Raw genomic sequence first — 12,008 nt, 5'->3', positions numbered from 1 at the left:
CTCTCTCTCTCAGTCGGACTGTCTCTCTGAGTCTCTCTCTCAGTCTGACTGTCTCTCTGAGTCTCTCTCTCAGTCTGACTGTCTCTCTGAGTCTCTCTCTCAGTCTGACTGTCTCTCTGAGTCTCTCTCTCAGTCTGACTGTCTCTCTGAGTCTCTCTCTCAGTCTGACTGTCTCTCTGAGTCTCTCTCTCAGTCTGACTGTCTCTTTGAGTCTGACTCTTTCAGTCTGACTGTCTCTCTGAGTCTCTCTCTCAGTCTGACTGTCTCAGTCTTACTGTCTCTCTGAGTCTGAGTGCCTCTCAGTCTGACTGTCTCTCAGTCTCGCGCTCTGTCTGTCTCACGCTCTGTCTGTCTTGGTCTCTGTCTCTCTCGCTCTGTGTCTCTCTCTCTCTCTCTGTCTGTGTGTCTTTCTGTATGTCTCTCTGGCCTGCAATAATTAAAACATACACACTAATCACAGGAAGAGTGATATTGATCAGCTAATATCCAGTAAAACTAATTGAACTTACAAATGACTTCTGTGTTTCTCCTCTGTGTGTTGTAAACTGTGTGTGTTTTTAAGAGTGTGTGTGTTGTAAACTGTGTGTGTTTATACAAGTGTGTGTGCATGCATGCATGCTGGTGTGTGTGTGTGCATGTGACAGTGTAAGGGTGAGTGTGTGTGTAAGTGTGTGACCCAATTAATGGAGCCAGGGAGCTGGGGGAGTGAAGGGGAGCATCTATGCTATAGGAGAGGTAGTCTGGGTCTGGGTCTCCTCCTCCTGGACCCACCAGACAGCCAGTGGAAGAGTGATGGTCTCTCCCATCCTACAGTCACCTCTCTGGGCCAGAACATCCACACCAGCTGGCTTCAACACATACACCTAGAGAGAGAGCGAAAGAGAGAGAGAGAAAGAGAGAGACAGAGAGAGAGAGAGAGAGAGAGAGAGAAAGAGTGAGACAGAGAAAGAAAGAGAGCGAAAGAGAGAGACAGAGAGAGAGCGAAAGAGAGAGAAAGAGAGAGAGACAGAGAAAGAGAGAGAGAGAGAGAGAGAGAGAGAGAGAGAGAGAGAGAGAGAGAGAGAGAGAGAGAGAGAGAGAGAGAGAGAGAGAGAGAGAGAGAGAGAGAGAGAGAGAGAGAGAAAGAAAGAAAGAAAGAAAGAAAGAAAGAAAGAAAGAAAGAAAGAAAGAAAGAGAGAGAGAAAGACAGATAGAGAAAGAGAGAGAGATAGAGAAAGAAAGAGCCAGCGAGAGAAAGCGAGAGAGACAGAGAGGTGAGGAGGTGAAAGGGAGTTACTGTTACTATAGTGTGTACTGTGAGATAAGAGTGTGTTATTCCCATCGATTGGATAAACCTGTCCAATCCTCAGATCTACTCAAGTGTATCTGCCGTAGGTACAAGAAGTTGATTTGGGATTGTGTGTGTGTGTGTGTGTGTGTGTGTGTGTGTGTGTGTGTGTCACCTGTCCAGTAGCGGTGTGTAGAGGGTTGCGTGCGTCTGATGCCTGGATATCCACTTGGCCCCTTCTCTTTAACGCCATGACTTCCCCTTTTACTATCACCACGGCAACATCACTGTCACTCACCGACCACCTCACAGCACCACTGCCACCCTCTACCTGGACATACACATAAAGACCATGTAATGAGTACAGATAAACACACACTTAAACATATACAGACTTACAGTAGTCAAACACACGTCTCTCTTTCTGTCACTCTCTCACACACACACACCTGCAAGTGGTGCTGATAGAGCTGTCCCTCAGGTTGCCAGGGAAACACAAGGAGGCGGGGCTGCAGGGTGAGGGGCTCGCAGATCTCAACTTCTTGCTCTGCCCTGATTGGTGGTATCAGGGGCAACGCTCGGCCATCCTGGAGAGAGAGACAACCATGGAAATGATATTGTCATCACCCATGCCAAGGTGCCATGACTTTTGACAGAGGTGTGTGTGTGTGTACCTCAGTGAGCACAGTGAACAGTGCAGCTCGTATAGTAGTGTGCCCAGCCCCTCGTGTTTCCAATACATGGTAGGAACTGTTAGAGGAAGTCTCCAGGACATAGAACAGCCAATCAGAGAAGTCCACGGTCATCACCACATTCTACCAGAGAGAGAGAGGGGTTAAAGAGGAGGGGGAGAGAGGGGTTAGAGAGGAGGGGGAGAGAGAGAGGGGTTAGAGAGGAGGGGGGAGAGAGAGAGAGGGGTTAGAGAGGAGGGGTTAGAGAGGAGGGGGAGAGAGGGGTTAGAGAGGAGGGGGAGAGAGGGGTTAGAGAGGAGGGGGAGAGAGGGGTTAGAGAGGAGGGGGAGAGAGAGGGGTTAGAGAGGAGGGGGAGAGAGAGGGGTTAGAGAGGAGGGGGAGAGAGGGTTTAGAGAGGAGGGGGAGAGAGGGTTTAGAGAGGAGGGGTTAGAGAGAGGTTAGATAGGAGGGGGAGAGAGGGGAGAGAGAGGAGGGGGAGAGATGGGTTAGAGAGGAGGGGAGAGAGAGGGGTTAGAGAGGAGGGGGAGAGAGGGGTTAGAAAGGAGGGTTAGAGAGGAGGGGGAGAGAGGAGTTAGAGAGGAGGGGGAGAGAGAGAGGGGTTAGAGAGGAGGGAGAGAGAGAAGGGTTAGAGAGGAGGGGAAGAGAGGGGTTAGAGAGGAGGGGGAGAGAGGGGTTAGAAAGGAGGGTTAGAGAGGAGGGGGAGAGAGGAGTTAGAGAGAGGGGAGAGAGAGGGGTTAGAGAGGAGGGGGAGAGAGAGGGGTTAGAGAGGAGGGGGAGAGAGAGAGGGGCTAGAGAGGAGGGGGCGAGAGAGAGAGGGGTTAGAGAGGAGGGGGAGAGAGAGGGGTTAGAGAGGAGGGGAGAGGGGTTAGAGAGGAGGGGGAGAGAGGGGTTAGAGAGGAGGGGAAAGAGAGGGGTTAGAGAGGAGGGGGAGAGAGGGGTTAGAGAGGACGGGGAGAGAGGGGTTAGAGAGGAGGGGAGAGAGAGGGGTTAGAGAGGAGGGGGAGAGAGGGGTTAGAGAGGAGGGGAGAGAGGGGTTAGAGAGGAGGGGGAGAGAGAGGGGTTAGAGAGGAGGGGGAGAGGGGGGTTAGAGAGGAGGGGGAGAGAGTGGTTAGAGAGGAGGGAGAGAGAGGGGTTAGAGAGGAGGGGGAGAGAGGGGTTAGAGAGGAGGGGAGAGAGGGGTTAGAGAGGAGGGGGAGAGAGGGGTTAGAGAGGAGGGGGAGAGAGAGAGAGGGGTTAGAGAGGAGGGGGAGAGAGAGGGGTTAGAGAGGAGGGGGAAAGAGGGGTTAGAGAGGAGGGGGAGAGAGGGGTTAGAGAGGAGGGGAGAGAGAGGGGTTAGAGAGGATTGGAGAGAGGGGTTAGAGAGGAGGGGAGAGAGAGGGGTTAGAGAGGAGGGGTTAGAGAGGGGTTAGAGAGGAGGGGGAGAGAGGGGTTAGAGAGGAGGGGGAGAGAGGGGTTAGAGAGGAGGGGAGAGAGGGGTTAGAGAGGAGGGGGAGAGAGGGGTTAGAGAGGAGGGGGAGAGAGAGGGGTTAGAGAGGAGGGGGAGAGAGGGGATAGAGAGGAGGGGGAGAGAGGGGTTAGAGAGGAGGGGGAGAGAGAGGGGTTAGAGAGGAGGGGAGAGAGAGGGGTTAGAGAGGAGGGGGAGAGAGAGGGGTTAGAGAGGAGGGGGAGAGAGAGGGGTTAGAGAGGAGGGGGAGAGAGGGGTTAGAGAGGAGGGGGAGAGAGGGGTTAGAGAGGAGGGGGAGAGAGAGGTGTTCAGTTAAGCCTCCTGTCCCTGACATAGAGTAGGCTTTAGACGTCTAGTGTAAGGGAGGGTAACTCTTATAGTTGTCATGGAAACGTTGCCATTGCCAGGTGTGCTGTGTGACCCTCCTGGCCGTGAACTCGTACAGTCACCTGGTACTGACGACCACTCTCCAACACCCACCTGTCCTCCTCCTCCACACCTAGCGCTACACACACACACAGACACACGCAGACACACGCAGACACACACAGTCATGGCTTGCCATAGTACGACAACAGACATGTTGATAGCTGGGCTCACTCACTCAGGTAATTTGGCTCCACCACAAACACAGAACAGCGAGGCAGGTGGGAAGCAGAGTTTTCTGGTAGGCCTGGGTACAGGGAATGCTGAGGAAAACCACACCTGTAGGACTACACTACCCACAACCCCAGAAACCACACCTTACAGGACAACATCAATGCTAAACTACAGGAATAACTTGTGTGTGACGGACAGCGTGGTGCGGCCTAGCCCTCGGGCGGTGACGGTCCCTGTGTCCTGGTCCACAGTGATGACATCATCGTTATTTGGGTCTCTCTCTACAGACAACTCATACTCTCCCTCACCCAGCAGCACCTCTATAGGAGACAGAGAAGAGAACACTGTGGTGCATCATCGGCTGCTCTACAGCTCTAATAAGTACAAAGAGGACTGAGCACTTGATGTTTTCTGTCTCCAATATATTTGTCTGAGCATTGATGTTCCTTCATTCTTCTTCCTCTGGATCTTAGAAAAACACAAAAGGACCCTAACTAGACCCATAAAGCTCCCTAAAGGCTCTGTAAAGACCTGACAGACTACACTACTGTCTACATTAGGGACACACGTAAAGGCTCTGTAAAGACCTGACAGACTAAACTACTGATTAACATTAGGGACACACATAAAGGCTCTGTAAAGACCTGACAGACTACACTACTGTCTACATTAGGGACACACCTAAAGGCTCTGTAAAGATCTGACAGACTACACTACTGTCTACATTAGGGACTCACCTAAAGGCTCTGTAAAGACCTGACAGACTACACTACTGTCTACATTAGGGACTCACCTAAAGGCTCTGTAAAGACCTGACAGACTACACTACTGTCTACATTAGGGACTCACCTAAAGGCTCTGTAAAGACCTGACAGACTACACTACTGTCTACATTAGGGACACACCTAAAGGCTCTGTAAAGACCTGACAGACTACACTACTGTCTACATTAGGGACACACCTAAAGGCTCTGTAAAGACCTGACAGACTACACTACTGTCTACATTAGATCTGACAGACTACACTACTGTCTACATTAGGGACACACCTAAAGGCTCTGTAAAGATCTGACAGACTACACTACTGTCTACATTAGGGACACACCTAAAGGCTCTGTAAAGATCTGACAGACTACACTACTGTCTACATTAGGGACACACATAAAGGCTCTGTAAAGATCTGACAGACTACACTACTGTCTACATTAGGGACACACATAAAGGCTCTGTAAAGATCTGAAAGACTACACTACTGTCTACATTAGATCTGACAGACTACACTACTGTCTACATTAGGGACACACATAAAGGCTCTGTAAAGATCTGACAGACTACACTACTGTCTACATTAGATCTGACAGACTACACTACTGTCTACATTAGGGACACACATAAAGGCTCTGTAAAGATCTGACAGACTACACTACTGTCTACATTAGGGACACACATAAAGGCTCTGTAAAGATCTGACAGACTACACTACTGTCTACATTAGGGACACACATAAAGGCTCTGTAAAGATCTGACAGACTACACTACTGTCTACATTAGGGACACACATAAAGGCTCTGTAAAGATCTGAAAGACTACACTACTGTCTACATTAGATCTGACAGACTACACTACTGTCTACATTAGGGACACACATAAAGGCTCTGTAAAGATCTGACAGACTACACTACTGTCTACATTAGGGACACACATAAAGGCTCTGTAAAGATCTGACAGACTACACTACTGTCTACATTAGGGACACACATAAAGGCTCTGTAAAGATCTGACAGACTACACTACTGTCTACATTAGATCTGACAGACTACACTACTGTCTACATTAGGGACACACCTAAAGGCTCTGTAAAGACCTGACAGACTACACTACTGTCTACATTAGGGACACACATAAAGGCTCTGTAAAGATCTGACAGACTACACTACTGTCTACATTAGGGACACACATAAAGGCTCTGTAAAGATCTGACAGACTACACTACTGTCTACATTAGATCTGACAGACTACACTACTGTCTACATTAGGGACACACCTAAAGGCTCTGTAAAGACCTGACAGACTACACTACTGTCTACATTAGGGACACACATAAAGGCTCTGTAAAGATCTGACAGACTACACTACTGTCTACATTAGATCTGACAGACTACACTACTGTCTACATTAGGGACACACCTAAAGGCTCTGTAAAGACCTGACAGACTACACTACTGTCTACATTAGGGACTCACCTAAAGGCTCTGTAAAGACCTGACAGACTACACTACTGTCTACATTAGGGACACACATAAAGGCTCTGTAAAGACCTGACAGACTACACTACTGTAAAGACCTGACAGACTACACTACTGTCTACATTAGGGACACACATAAAGGCTCTGTAAAGATCTGACAAACTACACTACTGTCTACATTAGATCTGACAGACTACACTACTGTCTACATTAGGGACACACCTAAAGGCTCTGTAAAGACCTGACAGACTACACTACTGTCTACATTAGGGACACACATAAAGGCTCTGTAAAGATCTGACAGACTACACTACTGTCTACATTAGATCTGACAGACTACACTACTGTCTACATTAGGGACACACCTAAAGGCTCTGTAAAGACCTGACAGACTACACTACTGTCTACATTAGGGACTCACCTAAAGGCTCTGTAAAGACCTGACAGACTACACTACTGTCTACATTAGGGACACACATAAAGGCTCTGTAAAGACCTGACAGACTACACTACTGTCTACATTAGGGACTCACCTAAAGGCTCTGTAAAAACCTGACAGACTACACTACTGTCTACATTAGGGACTCACCTAAAGGCTCTGTAAAGACCTGACAGACTACACTACTGTCTACATTAGGGACTCACCTAAAGGCTCTGTAAAGACCTGACAGACTACACTACTGTCTACATTAGGGACACACCTAAAGGCTCTGTAAAGACCTGACAGACTACACTACTGTCTACATTAGGGACTCACCTAAAGGCTCTGTAAAGACCTGACAGACTACACTACTGTCTACATTAGATCTGACAGACTACACTACTGTCTACATTAGGGACACACATAAAGGCTCTGTAAAGACCTGACAGACTACACTACTGTCTACATTAGGGACTCACCTAAAGGCTCTGTAAAGATCTGACAGACTACACTACTGTCTACATTAGGGACACACATAAAGGCTCTGTAAAGATCTGACAGACTACACTACTGTCTACATTAGGGACTCACCTAAAGGCTCTGTAAAGATCTGACAGACTACACTACTGTCTACATTAGGGACTCACCTAAAGGCTCTGTAAAGACCTGACAGACTACACTACTGTCTACATTAGGGACTCACCTAAAGGCTCTGTAAAGACCTGACAGACTACACTACTGTCTACATTAGGGACACACCTAAAGGCTCTGTAAAGACCTGACAGACTACACTACTGTCTACATTAGGGACACACCTAAAGGCTCTGTAAAGACCTGACAGACTACACTACTGTCTACATTAGATCTGACAGACTACACTACTGTCTACATTAGGGACACACCTAAAGGCTCTGTAAAGATCTGACAGACTACACTACTGTCTACATTAGGGACACACATAAAGGCTCTGTAAAGATCTGACAGACTACACTACTGTCTACATTAGGGACACACATAAAGGCTCTGTAAAGATCTGACAGACTACACTACTGTCTACATTAGGGACACACATAAAGGCTCTGTAAAGATCTGAAAGACTACACTACTGTCTACATTAGATCTGACAGACTACACTACTGTCTACATTAGGGACACACATAAAGGCTCTGTAAAGATCTGACAGACTACACTACTGTCTACATTAGATCTGACAGACTACACTACTGTCTACATTAGGGACACACATAAAGGCTCTGTAAAGATCTGACAGACTACACTACTGTCTACATTAGGGACACACATAAAGGCTCTGTAAAGATCTGACAGACTACACTACTGTCTACATTAGGGACACACATAAAGGCTCTGTAAAGATCTGACAGACTACACTACTGTCTACATTAGGGACACACATAAAGGCTCTGTAAAGATCTGAAAGACTACACTACTGTCTACATTAGATCTGACAGACTACACTACTGTCTACATTAGGGACACACATAAAGGCTCTGTAAAGATCTGACAGACTACACTACTGACTACATTAGGGACACACATAAAGGCTCTGTAAAGATCTGACAGACTACACTACTGTCTACATTAGGGACACACATAAAGGCTCTGTAAAGATCTGACAGACTACACTACTGTCTACATTAGATCTGACAGACTACACTACTGTCTACATTAGGGACACACCTAAAGGCTCTGTAAAGACCTGACAGACTACACTACTGTCTACATTAGGGACACACATAAAGGCTCTGTAAAGATCTGACAGACTACACTACTGTCTACATTAGATCTGACAGACTACACTACTGTCTACATTAGGGACACACCTAAAGGCTCTGTAAAGACCTGACAGACTACACTACTGTCTACATTAGGGACTCACCTAAAGGCTCTGTAAAGACCTGACAGACTACACTACTGTCTACATTAGGGACACACATAAAGGCTCTGTAAAGACCTGACAGACTACACTACTGTCTACATTAGGGACTCACCTAAAGGCTCTGTAAAGACCTGACAGACTACACTACTGTCTACATTAGGGACTCACCTAAAGGCTCTGTAAAGATCTGACAGACTACACTACTGTCTACATTAGATCTGACAGACTACACTACTGTCTACATTAGGGACTCACCTAAAGGCTCTGTAAAGACCTGACAGACTACACTACTGTCTACATTAGATCTGACAGACTACACTACTGTCTACATTAGGGACACACATAAAGGCTCTGTAAAGACCTGACAGACTACACTACTGTCTACATTAGGGACTCACCTAAAGGCTCTGTAAAGATCTGACAGACTACACTACTGTCTACATTAGGGACACATCTAAAGGCTCTGTAAAGATCTGACAGACTACACTACTGTCTACATTAGGGACTCACCTAAAGGCTCTGTAAAGACCTGACAGACTACACTACTGTCTACATTAGATCTGACAGACTACACTACTGTCTACATTAGGGACTCACCTAAAGGCTCTGTAAAGATCTGACAGACTACACTACTGTCTACATTAGGGACACACCTAAAGGCTCTGTAAAGATCTGACAGACTACACTACTGTCTACATTAGGGACTCACCTAAAGGCTCTGTAAAGATCTGACAGACTACACTACTGTCTACAGGGACTCACCTAAAGGCTCTGTAAAGATCTGACAGACTACACTACTGTCTACATTAGGGACTCACCTAAAGGCTCTGTAAAGACCTGACAGACTACACTACTGTCTACATTAGATCTGACAGACTACACTACTGTCTACATTAGGGACACACCTAAAGGCTCTGTAAAGACCTGACAGACTACACTACTGTCTACATTAGGGACACACATAAAGGCTCTGTAAAGATCTGACAGACTACACTACTGTCTACATTAGATCTGACAGACTACACTACTGTCTACATTAGGGACACACCTAAAGGCTCTGTAAAGACCTGACAGACTACACTACTGTCTACATTAGGGACACACATAAAGGCTCTGTAAAGATCTGACAGACTACACTACTGTCTACATTAGATCTGACAGACTACACTACTGTCTACATTAGGGACACACCTAAAGGCTCTGTAAAGACCTGACAGACTACACTACTGTCTACATTAGGGACTCACCTAAAGGCTCTGTAAAGACCTGACAGACTACACTACTGTCTACATTAGGGACACACATAAAGGCTCTGTAAAGACCTGACAGACTACACTACTGTCTACATTAGGGACTCACCTAAAGGCTCTGTAAAAACCTGACAGACTACACTACTGTCTACATTAGGGACTCACCTAAGGGCTCTGTAAAGACCTGACAGACTACACTACTGTCTACATTAGGGACTCACCTAAAGGCTCTGTAAAGACCTGACAGACTACACTACTGTCTACATTAGGGACACACCTAAAGGCTCTGTAAAGACCTGACAGACTACACTACTGTCTACATTAGGGACTCACCTAAAGGCTCTGTAAAGACCTGACAGACTACACTACTGTCTACATTAGATCTGACAGACTACACTACTGTCTACATTAGGGACACACATAAAGGCTCTGTAAAGACCTGACAGACTACACTACTGTCTACATTAGGGACTCACCTAAAGGCTCTGTAAAGATCTGACAGACTACACTACTGTCTACATTAGGGACACACCTAAAGGCTCTGTAAAGATCTGACAGACTACACTACTGTCTACATTAGGGACTCACCTAAAGGCTCTGTAAAGACCTGACAGACTACACTACTGTCTACATTAGATCTGACAGACTACACTACTGTCTACATTAGGGACTCACCTAAAGGCTCTGTAAAGATCTGACAGACTACACTACTGTCTACATTAGGGACACACCTAAAGGCTCTGTAAAGATCTGACAGACTACACTACTGTCTACATTAGGGACTCACCTAAAGGCTCTGTAAAGATCTGACAGACTACACTACTGTCTACAGGGACTCACCTAAAGGCTCTGTAAAGATCTGACAGACTACACTACTGTCTACATTAGGGACTCACCTAAAGGCTCTGTAAAGACCTGACAGACTACACTACTGTCTACATTAGATCTGACAGACTACACTACTGTCTACATTAGGGACACACCTAAAGGCTCTGTAAAGACCTGACAGACTACACTACTGTCTACATTAGGGACACACATAAAGGCTCTGTAAAGATCTGACAGACTACACTACTGTCTACATTAGATCTGACAGACTACACTACTGTCTACATTAGGGACACACCTAAAGGCTCTGTAAAGACCTGACAGACTACACTACTGTCTACATTAGGGACACACATAAAGGCTCTGTAAAGATCTGACAGACTACACTACTGTCTACATTAGATCTGACAGACTACACTACTGTCTACATTAGGGACACACCTAAAGGCTCTGTAAAGACCTGACAGACTACACTACTGTCTACATTAGGGACTCACCTAAAGGCTCTGTAAAGACCTGACAGACTACACTACTGTCTACATTAGGGACACACATAAAGGCTCTGTAAAGACCTGACAGACTACACTACTGTCTACATTAGGGACTCACCTAAAGGCTCTGTAAAAACCTGACAGACTACACTACTGTCTACATTAGGGACTCACCTAAAGGCTCTGTAAAGACCTGACAGACTACACTACTGTCTACATTAGGGACTCACCTAAAGGCTCTGTAAAGACCTGACAGACTACACTACTGTCTACATTAGGGACACACCTAAAGGCTCTGTAAAGACCTGACAGACTACACTACTGTCTACATTAGGGACTCACCTAAAGGCTCTGTAAAGACCTGACAGACTACACTACTGTCTACATTAGATCTGACAGACTACACTACTGTCTACATTAGGGACACACATAAAGGCTCTGTAAAGACCTGACAGACTACACTACTGTCTACATTAGGGACTCACCTAAAGGCTCTGTAAAGATCTGACAGACTACACTACTGTCTACATTAGGGACACACATAAAGGCTCTGTAAAGATCTGACAGACTACACTACTGTCTACATTAGGGACTCACCTAAAGGCTCTGTAAAGACCTGACAGACTACACTACTGTCTACATTAGATCTGACAGACTACACTACTGTCTACATTAGGGACACACATAAAGGCTCTGTAAAGACCTGACAGACTACACTACTGTCTACATTAGGGACTCACACGTTTCTGTGTCATGCACGCTTTTCCAGACTCTGAAGGAGAGGGTGGAGCCTAGCAGCAGGTAGGCATTACGGGAGGGGCTAAGGTCGAGTCTGTCTGTCACGGTCAGGCTCACAGAGGCCGGTTCTACCCA

General features: G+C 46.5%; 1 pseudogene; it reads right to left on the bottom strand.

Annotated features, from left to right (window-relative positions):
* LOC149984885 (nuclear pore membrane glycoprotein 210-like) overlaps positions 1–12,008 on the bottom strand; it is a 34,430-nt pseudogene that overhangs the window by 18,608 nt on the left and 3,814 nt on the right.

Source organism: Oncorhynchus mykiss, chromosome 2, assembly GCF_057628025.1.
Source record: "Oncorhynchus mykiss isolate SJ-2025 chromosome 2, ASM5762802v1, whole genome shotgun sequence".
In the NCBI taxonomy this organism is placed as follows: domain Eukaryota; kingdom Metazoa; phylum Chordata; class Actinopteri; order Salmoniformes; family Salmonidae; genus Oncorhynchus; species Oncorhynchus mykiss.
Note: the sequence above shows the minus strand (reverse complement) of the source record. Positions and strands in the feature narration are given on the sequence as shown.